We start from the raw sequence: 13,587 nt of genomic DNA on the forward strand, positions 1-13,587 counted from the left end.
CCAGCTCGGCTGCACCAAAGGCCTGGTTGGTCTTGTGGGCTGATATCTTTAGAAACAGTGAGAAGTGGCATAAGCTGAGTTTTATTTTAAAGAAAACCATGTGGACAACGAGAGACAGAGAGAAAGAGAACCACTCACATTAATGACAAAGTGGCCTTCTGTAGCTGTCGCACGGGCATCTTCCACCTCTTTAATTGTTACATTTTGCAACACCCCTCCACGGTGACCATAAATGCTGGCCCAGTAAGTGGTGAGGTGTCCATAAAAAGACCATTGGTCCTTTTTCTCAGGACTAGTCTTCAGACGATCTTCACAGAAAAAAAGAGAAGCATAAAGGATCACATTGATCGCCAAATAATGAGAGGAGAAAGGATTCAAAAACTTACCCAGAATCTCAGAAATAATTTTTTTGGCAGAGTCCCGGCAAGCTCGCAGTGTGGCTTTAGGGATCAGGCGGGCCTCCTTGGCTTGTTTTACAGCCAGCTCGTGGACTGCCACGCTGCGCTTTACTGGGCGGGTCAAGTTCTGGATTTCCCTCCTAATCCCAATGAAAGCCACACGGGAGAGCCGGCATGTGGGCGGCGGGGTCTCATTAAGATATTTGAGGAACTGTGCCACATTTTTTAGGTAATGGTGCACAGTTGGCTCTGCAATGTTGCATTTCTTTAAAAAAGACAGCCAGGACCGGACCTTTGCCCTGTTGTCCAAAAACATCAAGCTGGCCAGATTGGTCTGGCCAGCTGACATGTATGAAATAAAAAATTTTATTCTAAAAATCTTTGAGGACACATTATTTATTAATTTCGGAGTGGGGTTGATGCCCTCCCAGTTGGCCCTGGACTCCTCAATGAGCTGATCTGCAAAAAGAAAGCACAAGAGAAGGACCAGGTGAGTCAGGTCGATAACATAGAGGTAAACACTAACAAACATTATTATTATTATTATTATTATTATTATTAAATTAAATTAAATTAAATTAAATTAAATTAAATTAAATTAAATTATAATTTATATATATATATATATATATATATATATATATATATATATATATATATATATATTTATATATATATACATACATAATATGTGTGTGTATATGTATAATTATATTACTATAATTTTCTAGTCTAATAAACTACAAATGGTACTATTTCCTTGGTCACTTATCAGTCTATTTCTCATTTCTCTTGTAGTCTAACAAACTATAAATGGGGCTATTTCCTTGGTTCACTTACCAGTCTATTTCTAATTCAACTTCTAGTCTAATGAACAACAAATGAGATTATTTCCTTGGTTCACTTACCAGTCTATTTCTCAGGTAACTTCTAGTCTAATAATCTACAAATAGGAGATTTATTAATGAAAGTTATTGTATGGTGTTATCAAAGTGACAAGTGTCATACTCACTTAGGGCTGGCACGTGGTCCGGAAAGGGGTATGGTGCATCGGAGGAGTGGGCCTTCTTTGAAGGCCCGGCGACCTCCTCCTCGGGTCCTGTGGCTGGCTCTGCCTCAGGCCTGGTGGCTGGCTCTTCATCTAGTCTGTCAACCTGCGACTCTGAGCACTCCTCTTCCCCAGGGCTGTTGAGGGCCGATAGCAGACTATGTGTTGCCCGTGCAACCTGCCTAGAGGGGGTGGGATTTGACCGCTTCCTCAGCTGCCGGTACCGCCGTGAGAAGCTCTCCCAGAAGCAATGGATAGGAGAAGCTTGCGCTTAGCTGATTATAGCCACGAAAGCACAAGGGACAGTCGTCCAAAGCCATATCTACTTTTGTTAAAACACTAAAGGATGAATAGCAAAAGGATGAATGCAAGGGACACTGCCCAAGCATTGGTTACTTATATAACTTTTTAGGTCCCATTTGTAGTCTGTTAATACAACTTTGAGTCTAATACATTAGAGAGCACAATTTGCAGTCTATTTCTCATTACACTTCTAGTTTAATAAACTACAAATTTGACTATTCCTTTGATTCACTCACCAGTCTATTTTTCATTCTTTTTCTAGTCTAATAAACTACAAATGGGACTATTCCCTTGGATCACTTACCAGTCTATTTCTCATTCAACTTCTAGTCTGATAAACTACAAATAGTACTATTTCCTTGGTCACCTACCAGTCTATTTCTCATTCATTTTCTAGTCTGATAAACTACAAATATGACTATTTCCTTGATTCAGTTACCAGTCTATTTTTCATACCACCTCTAGTCTAAGAAACTACAAATGGAACTATTTTCTTGGTCACTTACCAGTCTATTTCTCATTCCACTTTTAGTCTAATAAACTGTAAATTACCTTGGTCCCTTACCAGTCTATTTCCCATTCATTTTCCCCTCACACCTACTCATCCATGCCGGCCAGGGTGCACCCTCCCCGGCTAGAGAAGGCAGCTTAAGGGGGGTGGAAGTCGGAAGAAAATTTTTTTTATGAGGCCTAGAGAAAACACTTGTACTGTACTCAGGGCACTCAGGGAATCCATTTTTGTAAGTTTTATCCCATTATACTGTAGAAATATGCATAGAAAAAAGTCAGACCAGGGGGCCGTCTATCCGACGACACTAGCCCCATGTCCCTATGACCCCGGGGGTCAAAATGGCCAAAACGGGGCCAAACTGCACAAAACTCGGGACGGAGTAAGACCTCCAGAAGGCCTACCGAACACCGCTGTCCCCCCATCCATAACACCCCGGGGGGCGAATTTATGGCCCCCCACATTTTTGATAGTCAAATGGAAGGAAGAGACCTAGCAACTTGAAACTCGGTGACTTGATAGCCCTCAAAGGGCCCTGTCTGAAGCCACCTCCCCCAAGTCGATAGACCCCCGGGAGCCAGAGATATGGACCCGCAAATGCAAAAAGTCCCAAAATTTGACCGGCCATAACTCACTCGAAAAGAGGAGAAACAACACCAAAATCTGGTCAAAATTAGACCTTTGAGAGCTCTATCCGACGACACTAGCCCCATGTCCCTATGACCCCGGGGGTCCGAGTTACGGCCCCCCAAAATGTGGAATTTGAACCATTATAACTCAGGAACTGGACCACCCAGGAACTCGAGGGTGGTCGCATACGGTAGGCCCCTCGACCCTCTAGGGATCCCCCGAATTTGAGCCCCGGGTTCCACCGCTTCGCGGAGATATTAGCAAAAAAATAGTACCATCCACCCCCCTCGTACCTACTCATCCATGCCGGCCAGGGTGCACACTTCCCGGCTAGAGAAGGCAGCTCGAGGGGGGTGGAAGTCGGAAGAAAATTTTTTTATGAGGCCTAGAGAAAACAGTTGTACTGTACTCAGGGCACTCAGAGGAATCCATTTTTGTAAGTTTTATCCGATAATACTGTAGAATTTGCATGAAAATGAGCGTTGAATTTTGGCACACATATGCACCACATGTGGTGCGTATCTCACTTTTCATTATATAGCAACTGTATTTGCAACAAGGAATGAGATCTGCCATGCTGTGGTGTATTGCGAACTTTTTTCCTGATGCGCCCTCCTGGGGTCTTGGACTCTTCCATGAACGATGCACCCACCTGAGGTCTTTCACAGACGAGGTGATGCACCGAATCAGGTGTGTTTGGTTAAAGAGAGTCATCTAAAACCGGCGTTGGGAAGCCCCGGCCCATGAGCTTGGCAGTTTCCAGGCCAGTAACGGAAGGCACCCATCCTTCCTTTCCTGGAGGGGGGCTAACCGTTGGTGTGGACGGTAGAGACGCAAATCATACCTCTGGCTGACCGCCTGGGCCTTCATACTTACCTGGCAGGGGAGACACCATGATCAAGAAGGCGGTTCACCCAGGGCGAGGCTTGCCCATTGCACTCCGGCCATGCTGACCCCTGCGAATTCCCCAAATGCGGGAATCTCGACTGCATAATTTATGGTAGTGGGGGACTGCGTTCGCACTCTCCCCTGAAATTGTTGGTGAAACAAAGCAGAAGAGGTTTTTTTTGCGTTTTGCGTTTTTTTTTGCGTTTCAGGGGACAGGGGAGTTCTGTCACATGCGAGGTATGTGTTGTGCGCCTGTGAAACAAAGTCAGTTACGCTCTTGAAAAATCGGACCCTGGTGGGTGGTTCAGTTCGAATATAGCACAGACCTTACTTTGAAAGTCGATTGGACTGACTGCAGCCTAGCTGTAGCTGTCTCCATGTTGTTTGGTTGCCTTTTTCAATTGGTATTAATTTTGTTGTCGCTTACAGCGCCACCGAGTGGCCTGTCGCAGCGCCCTTTTTCACCTTGCTTCTGACTGAGCCCCTGCACAGGTGTGCCGATTTGGGTGAAGGGATCTCATTCCTTCCTGGAGTTATAGCCATTCGAGCCATCTCGGACACGCCACGTTAGCACGTTTTGAGGTCCCCTCGCCAAGGTGAATGGAAATTTCCACTTTTTTGGGATGATTATTGACAGGCAGACTCCAGAGAAGCTTTCTGTGCTGCTTTGGGTGGGACTGGGCCAAATACCTGGCGCTAGGTTGCAAAAGAAGGTTTTCGACAAAATCCCAAATACCCGAAAATTCTCTCAGAGCGACGAGCCAATCTGAGACCTGCGTCTGGTTCGGCTCGAGCCAAGGATTCCCATTACATAAGGGTACTACCATCCCCCAGCGTTTTTAGGTCCCCCAGACTTACCAAAGCCGAGATGGGCATCGCCGTGTCCGGCTTCCTGCCCGCTGCGTCTTAGCGGCATCGCTTCTCGGCCTTTTGGCTAAGATCACGTATCTTGTCAGACGGTTTAGACTGCGATCGCCTCTTGGAGGTTTCCTGACTCGAGATCTTTTTATATCTTGAGTCACACAACTTCGAGAGGTACATTGAACTCTGCTGCTTCGGGCTCCAACACGTTTTAAGGTAAGGTCTTTTAATTATTTATTTGGTTATTTATTATTGTATTTATTGTTGTTTTAAGTTTCTGGGCTGTTGGTGCCTCCATCATGTCGGCTGCCCGTGCCGGCGTGCGGAGGCACCACAGCGTGCGCTTTTGTTTTAAAGAGGTGAATGGCAAGCTCCTAGGGATGTCACGTCTTGACTTCTCCAGAAAGTCCTTTTTTTTTTGGAGCGTCCATTCAGGTATAAGTTTGAGGGCTCGTGTACGTGGGTTAAGGGGACCTGCGCGCTGACCCCAAAAAATTTTTGACGGACGCGGCGTCGATGTCTGCCGGACCGCGCTGGCCCACGGGAGACCCCTGACCGGCGCAGGAGGATCTGGACCCCCGAGGGGCCCCGCGGAAGCCCACCCAAATTTGAGGCCCCTACATGCCATTCAGCACTTCTCCATAGGGTGGTGCACGGAGCAGTACACCTCAGGTTTAAAACAGTGGCATTTACCCGAATGGGGGGTGTACGATTTTTTTGCCCACGAAACCTATATTTGTCCATTTGACCTTTAAAGTTACAGAATGACCACGGAACCGATGCGGACCCCCGTCGGACCCCCAACCGGGTCCCACGAACCCATTATTTGTCCATTTGACCATTATATTCACACAATGACTGCGGATCATCTGCAGACCCCTTGCGGACCCCCACCCTGGGTCCCACGAACCCCGTATTTGTCCATTTGACCATTATATTCACACAATGACTGCGGATCATCTGCGGACCACTTGCGGACCCCCACCCTGGGTCCCACGAACCCACTATTTGTCCATTTGACCATTATGTTCACACAATGACTGCGGATCATCTGCGGACCACTTGCGGACCCCCACCCTGGGTCCCACGAACCCACTATTTGCCAAACTGCACCAATCTCGGGTCAGAGTAAGACCTCCAGAAGGCCTACCGAACACCGCTGCCCCCCCATCCATAACACCCCGGGGGGCGAAGTTATTGCCCCACACATTTTTAATAGTCAAATGGAAGGAAGAGACCTAGCAACTTGAAACTCGGTGACTTGATAGCCCTCAAAGGGCCCTCTCTGAAGCCACCTCCCCCAAGTCGATAGACCCCCGGGGGCCAGAGATACGGGCCCGCAAATGCAAAAAGTCCCAAAATTTGACCGGCAATAACTCACCCAAAAAGAGAGGAAAAAACACCAAACTCAGGTCAAAATTAGACCTTTGGGAGCTCTATCCGACTACACCAGCCCCATGTTCCTATGACCCCGGGGGTCCGAGTTATGGCCCCACAAAATGTGGAATTTGAACCGTTATAACTCAGGAACCGGAACACCCAGGAACTCGAGGGTGGTCGCATACGGTAGGCCCCTCGATCCTCTAGGGATCCCCCGAATTTTAGCCTCGGGGTCCACCGCTTCGTGGAGATATTAGCAAAAAATAGTACCATCCACCCCCCTCATACCTACTCATCCATGCCGGCCAGGGTGCACCCTCCCTGGCTAGAAAAGGCAGCTCGAGAGGGTGGAAGTCGGAAGAAAATTTTTTTATGAGGCCTAGAGAAAACACTTGTACTGTACTCAGGGCACTCAGAGGAATCCGTTTTTGTAAGTTTTATCCCATTATACAGTAGAAATATGCATAGAAAAAATGTTGGATTTTGGTTATTTGGTAACCAAAATGTCACAGACTTTGCCAAGCTGTAACTCCGCCAAAACGGGGCCAAACTGCACCAAACTCGGGTCAGAGTAAGAACTCCAGAAGGCCTACCGAACACCGCTGCCCCCCCCATCCATAACACCCCGGGGGCGGAGTTATGGCCCCCCACATTTTTGATAGTCAAATGGAAGGAGACCTAGCGACTTGAAACTTGGTGACTTGATAGCCCTCGAAGGGCCCTCTCTGAAGCCACCTCCCCCAAGTCGATAGACCCCCGGGGGCCAGAGATATGGACCCGCAAATGCAAAAAGTCCCAAAATTTGACCGGCCATAACTCACTCGGAAAGAAGGGAAACAACACCAAACTCTGGTCAAAATTAGACCTTTGGGAGCTCTATCCGACGACACCAGCCCCATGTTCCTATGACCCCGGGCGTCCGAGTTACGGCCCCCAAAATGTGGGATTTGAACCGTTATAACTCAGGAACCGGACCACCCAGGAACTCGAGGGTGGTCGCATTTATATAAATGCATTATATAAGAAAAATAAAATAAATAAATAAACATGTTCAGAAAGATTCAGAGCAAACTGATATTAACCTTAACTATAACTATTTACAAAAAAAAGAAAAAAGAAAAATGGAACAGGCTATCAAAACAAATAAAAAGATAACCTTACTTTTTTATCGTAGAAATAAAAGGAGTAGAACAATTATCATAAAAAATATCAAAACAAACAATTTAAATAGCTACATAAATTATTTACGGGGATTTTTTTTTTAATTTCTCCAGTCTCTTTTTTTACTTGCTGCACCAGCTTTTTAGACGCTATTTCCTGTGGTGATTTAAGTGGGGAGTTCTTCACCATCAGTCTGCGTCTGAGGACCATCTTCATTAATGTGCTTATTTCCTTATAGAAATAATAAGAAAGGCAAAGTGTTAGTGAACATGTCTACTTGTCACAAACAGTTAAACCAATCCATGGGAAATTGTACTTACTGAAGCAGATTTCCCAGACTTCTGGCCTTCTTCGGCATCGGGAGGGCTGTCGGAGAGCGTTGGGCTGGTGGATGAGGACTTTTCCTCAGCTGGCATCTTGTGGGGTTTTGTCGTCTTTCTTCTCTTGGCACCTTGCTGCCTTGGACTATCAGCTTCCTCACCCACAACAGCTGTATCAAAGAGGCGACGGTGTTCTGCTGCCTGCTTTGCATTAAGGTTGAGGGCATAAAACCTGTCAGCTGTGGTGGTGATGAACTGTGCCACTTTGTGCCTATCTTCCGGGCAGTGAGTGTTCTTTGCCTTTTTGGAGAGAGAACAGCATAGGCAAAGAGTTAGAAAAAAACACACCAGAAACTCATAAAGCCGGGACAAGTACAGGAATGCTTACATGGGTGGCGATGGCAGTCCTCACATCAGTAAATGTGGGTGTGCCTGGTAACCCCATGCTCGCCCACGCATCCTGAAAATACTTGTTCAAGTTTTTGCAGGAGCTGGCCTTTGAGGTAAAGAAGAAATAGTTTGCAACTCGTCCCCCTACCAAGTTGGACCGGAGTGAAAGGAATTCCTCAAGCCACCCATACTCCTCCTGGTCCAGGGCCAGCTGGGCTGCACCAAAGGCCTGGTTGGTCTTGTGGGCTGATATCTTTAGAAACAGTGAGAAGTGGCATAAGCTGAGTTTTATTTTAAAGAAAACCATGTGGACAACGAGAGACAGAGAGAAAGAGAACCACTCACCTTAATGACAAAGTGGCCTTCTGTAGCTGTCGCACGGGCATCCTCCACCTCTTTAATTGTTACATTTTGGAACACCCCTCCACGGTGACCATAAATGCTGGCCCAGTAAGTGGTGAGGTGTCCATAAAAAGACCATTGGTCCTTTTTCTCAGGACTAGTCTTCAGACGATCTTCACAGAAAAAAAGAGAAGCATAAAGGATCACATTGATCGCCAAATAATGAGAGGAGAAAGGATTCAAAAACTTACCCAGAATCTCAGAAAAAAATTTTTTGGCAGAGTCCCGGCAAGCTCGCAGTGTGGCTTTAGGGATCAGGCGGGCCTCCTTGGCTTGTTTTACAGCCAGCTCGTGGACTGCCACGCTGCGCTTTACTGGGCGGGTCAAGTTCTGGATTTCCCTCCTAATCCCAATGAAAGCCACACGGGAGAGCCGGCATGTGGGCGGCGGGGTCTCATTAAGATATTTGAGGAACTGTGCCACATTTTTTAGGTAATGGTGCACAGTTGGCTCTGCAATGTTGCATTTCCTTAAAAAAGACAGCCAGGACCGGACCTTTGCCCTGTTGTCCAAAAACATCAAGCTGGCCAGATTGGTCTGGCCAGCTGACATATATGAAATAAAAAATTTTATTCTAAAAATCTTTGAGGACACATTATTTATTAATTTCGGAGTGGGGTTGATGCCCTCCCAGTGGGCCCTGGACTCCTCAATGAGCTGATCTGCAAAAAGAAAGCACAAGAGAAGGACCAGGTGAGTCAGGTCGATAACATAGAGGTAAACACTAACAAACATTATTATTATTATTATTATATTAAATTAAATTAAATTAAATATATAATAAATTATATATATATATATATATATATATATATATATATATATATATATATATATATATATATATATATATATATATATATATATATACATAATATGTGTGTGTATATGTATAATTATATTACTATAATTTTCTAGTCTAATAAACTACAAATGGTACTATTTCCTTGGTCACTTATCAGTCTATTTCTCATTTCTCTTGTAGTCTAACAAACTATAAATGGGGCTATTTCCTTGGTTCACTTACCAGTCTATTTCTAATTCAACTTCTAGTCTAATGAACAACAAATGAGATTATTTCCTTGGTTCACTTACCAGTCTATTTCTCAGGTAACTTCTAGTCTAATAATCTACAAATAGGAGATTTATTAATGAAAGTTATTGTATGGTGTTATCAAAGTGACAAGTGTCATACTCACTTAGGGCTGGCACGTGGTCCGGAAAGGGGTATGGTGCATCGGAGGAGTGGGCCTTCTTTGAAGGCCCGGCGACCTCCTCCTCGGGTCCTGTGGCTGGCTCTGCCTCAGGCCTGGTGGCTGGCTCTTCATCTAGTCTGTCAACCTGCGACTCTGAGCACTCCTCCTCCCCAGGGCTGTTGAGGGCCGATAGCAGACTATGTGTTGCCCGTGCAACCTGCCTAGAGGGGGTGGGATTTGACCGCTTCCTCAGCTGCCGGTACCGCCGTGAGAAGCTCTCCCAGAAGCAATGGATAGGAGAAGCTTGCGCTCCTTCACATTCCGCACCTTGTGAAAGACACGAAGGTGTTGGCTTAGCTGATTATAGCCACGAAAGCACAAGGGACAGTCGTCCAAAGCTATATCTACTTTTGTTAAAACACTAAAGGATGAATAGCAAAAGGATGAATGCAAGGGACACTGCCCAAGCATTGGTTACTTATATAACTTTTTAGGTCCCATTTGTAGTCTGTTAATACAACTTTGAGTCTAATACATTAGAGAGCACAATTTGCAGTCTATTTCTCATTACACTTCTAGTTTAATAAACTACAAATTTGACTATTCCTTTGATTCACTCACCAGTTTTTTTTCATTCTTTTTCTAGTCTAATAAACTACAAATGGGACTATTCCCTTGGATCACTTACCAGTCTATTTCTCATTCAACTTCTAGTCTAATAAACTACAAATAGTACTATTTCCTTGGTCACCTACCAGTCTATTTCTCATTCATTTTCTAGTCTGATAAACTACAAATATGACTATTTCCTTGATTCAGTTACCAGTCTATTTTTCATACCACCTCTAGTCTAAGAAACTACAAATGGAACTATTTTCTTGGTCACTTACCAGTCTATTTCTCATTCCACTTTTATTCTAATAAACTGTAAATTACCTTGGTCCCTTACCAGTCTATTTCCCATTCATTTTCTAGTCTAATGACTAATGACATCCACCCCCCTCGCACCTACTCATCCATGCCGGCCAGGGTGCACCCTCCCCGGCTAGAGAAGGCAGCTTGAGGGGGGTGGAAGTCGGAAGAAATTTTTTTTTTTATGAGGCCTAGAGAAAACACTTGTACTGTACTCAGGGCACTCAGGGAATCCATTTTTGTAAGTTTTATCCCATTATACTGTAGAAATATGCATAGAAAAAAGTCAGACCAGGGGGCCGTCTATCCGACGACACTAGCCCCATGTCCCTATGACCCCGGGGGTCAAAACGGCCAAAACGGGGCCAAACTGCACCAAACTCGGGACGGAGTAAGACCTCCAGAAGGCCTACCGAACACAGCTGTCCCCCCATCCATAACACCCCGGGGGGCGAATTTATGGCCCCCCACATTTTTGATAGTCAAATGGAAGGAAGAGACCTAGCAACTTGAAACTCGGTGACTTGATAGCCCTCAAAGGGCCCTCTCTGAAGCCACCTCCCCCAAGTCCCCCGGGAGCCAGAGATATGGACCCGCAAATGCAAAAAGTCCCAAAATTTGACTGGCCATAACTCACTCGAAAAGAGGAGAAACAACACCAAACTCTGGTCAAAATTAGACCTTTGGGAGCTCTATCCGACGACACTAGCCCCATGTCCCTATGACCCTGGGGGTCCGAGTTACGGCCCCCCAAAATGTGGAATTTGAACCATTATAACTCAGGAACTGGACCACCCAGGAACTCGAGGGTGGTTGCATACGGTAGGCCCCTCGACCCTCTAGGGATCCCCCGAATTTCAGGTTCCACCGCTTCGCGGAGATATTAGCAAAAAAATAGTATCATCCACCCCCCTCGTACCTACTCATCCATGCCGGCCAGGGTGCACGCTCCCTGGTTAGAAAAGGCAGCTCGAGGGGGGTGGAAGTCGGAAGAAATTTTTTTATGAGGCCTAGAGAAAACACTTGTACTGTACTCAGGGCACTCAGAGGAATCCATTTTTGTATGTTTTATCCCATAATACTGTAGAAATATGCATATAAAAATGTTGGATTTTGGTTAATTAACCAAAATGTCACAGATTTTGCCAAGCTGTAACTCCGCCAAAACGTGTCCAAACTGCACCAAAATCGGGTCAACGTCAGACCAGGGGGCCCTCTATCCGACGACACCTGCCCCATGTCCCTATGACCCCGGGGGTCAAAGTTACGGCCCCCCAAAATGTGGGATTTGAACCGTTATAACTCAGGAACCGGACCACCCAAGAACTCGAGGGTGGTCGCATACGGTAGGCCCCTCGACCCTCTAGGGATCCCCCGAATTTCAGCCCCGGGGTCCACCGCTTCGCGGAGATATTAGAAAAAAAATAGTACCATCCAACCCCCCTCGCACCTACTCATCCATGCCGGCCAGGGTGCACACTTCCCGGCTAGAGAAGGCAGCTCGAGGGGGGTGGAAGTCGGAAGAAAAATTTTTTATGAGGCCTAGAGAAAACAGTTGTACTGTACTCAGGGCACTCAGAGGAATCCATTTTTGTAAGTTTTATCCGATAATACTGTAGAATTTGCATAAAAATGAGCGTTGAATTTTGGCACACATGTGCACCACATGTGGTGCGTATCTCGCTTTTCATTAAATAGCAACTGTATTTGCAACAAGGAATGAGATCTGCCATGCTGTGGTGTATTGCGAACTTTTTTCCTGATGCGCCCTCCTGGGGTCTTGGACTCTTCCATGAACGATGCACCCACCTGAGGTCTTTCACAGACGAGGTGATGCACCGAATCAGGTGTGTTTGGTTAAAGAGAGTCATCTAAAACCGGCGTTGGGAAGCCCCGGCCCATGAGCTTGGCAGTTTCCAGGCCAGTAACGGAAGGCATCCATCTTTCCTTTCCTGGAGGGGGGCTAACCGTTGGTGTGGACGGTAGAGACGCAAATCATACCTCTGGCTGACCGCCTGGGCCTTCATACTTACCTGGCAGGGGAGACACCATGATCAAGAAGGCGGTTCACCCAGGGCGAGGCTTGCCCATTGCACTCCGGCCATGCTGACCCCTGCGAATTCCCCAAATGCGTGAATCTCGACTGCATAATTTATGGAAGTGGGGGACTGCGTTCGCGCTCTCCCCTGAAATTGTTGGTGAAACAAAGTAGAAGAGGTTTTTTATGCGTTTTGCGTTTTTTTTTGCGTTTCAGAATGGGGAGTTCTGTCACATGCGTGGTATGTGTTGTGCGCCTGTGAAACAAAGTCAGTTACGCTCTTGAAAAATCGGACCCTGGTGGGTGGTTCAGTTCGAATATAGCACAGACCTTACTTTGAAAGTCGATTGGACTGACTGCAGCCTAGCTGTAGCTGTCTCCATGTTGTTTGGTTGTCCTTTTTCAATTGGTATTAGTTTTGTTGTCGCTTACAGCGCCACCGAGTGGCCTGTCGCAGCGCCCTTTTTCACCTGGCCTCTGACTGAGCCCCTGCACAGGTGTGCCGATTTGGGTGAAGGGATCTCATTCCTTCCTGGAGTTATAGCCATTCGAGCCATCTTGGACACGCCACCTTAGCACGTTTTGAGGTCCCCTCACCAAGGTGAATGAAAATTTCCACTTTTTTGGGATGATTATTGACAGGCAGACTCCAAAGAAGCTTTCTGTGCTGCTTTGGGTGGGACTGGGCCAAATACCTGGCGCTAGGTTGCAAAAGAAGGTTTTCGACAAAATCCCAAATACCCGAAAATTCCGTCAGAGCGATGAGCCAATCTGAGACCTGCGTCTGGTTCGGCTCGAGCCAAGGATTCCCATGACATAAGGCACGTGGCTTTGCGACGAACCGTTTGGGAATTACGAGCGATGCCGTACTTTCCGTCGCTGCAGTGCCAGCGTCAGGCCGAGCGTGACGAGGCCCGGTGACGTTGCAGACAGGGGAGGGTACTACCATCCCCCAGCGTTTTTAGGTCCCCCAGACTTACCAAAGCCGAGATGGGCATCGCCGTGTTCCGGCTTCCTCCCCGCTGCGTCTTAGCGGCATCGCTTCTCGGCCTTTTGGCTAAGATCACGTATCTTGTCGGACGGTTGAGACTGCGATCGCCTCTTGGAGGTTTCCTGACTAGAGATCTTTTTATATCTTGAGTCACACAACTT

At 46.5% G+C, this 13,587-nt stretch overlaps 2 non-coding genes across 2 annotated transcripts; both read left to right on the plus strand.

The window, feature by feature from the left end:
- The first annotated feature begins 3,755 nt into the window (after positions 1-3,755).
- Positions 3,756-3,919, plus strand: LOC132134125 (U1 spliceosomal RNA). Its single transcript, XR_009429389.1, has one exon. It is a non-coding gene; the product is annotated as a U1 spliceosomal RNA (small nuclear RNA).
- Positions 3,920-12,422: 8,503 nt separating this feature from the next.
- LOC132134050 (U1 spliceosomal RNA) lies at positions 12,423-12,586 on the plus strand. Its single transcript, XR_009429346.1, has one exon. It is a non-coding gene; the product is annotated as a U1 spliceosomal RNA (small nuclear RNA).
- The last annotated feature ends 1,001 nt before the right edge of the window (positions 12,587-13,587 follow it).

Source organism: Carassius carassius, unplaced genomic scaffold (assembly GCF_963082965.1).
Source record: "Carassius carassius unplaced genomic scaffold, fCarCar2.1 SCAFFOLD_66, whole genome shotgun sequence".
Classification (NCBI taxonomy): Eukaryota; Metazoa; Chordata; class Actinopteri; order Cypriniformes; family Cyprinidae; genus Carassius; species Carassius carassius.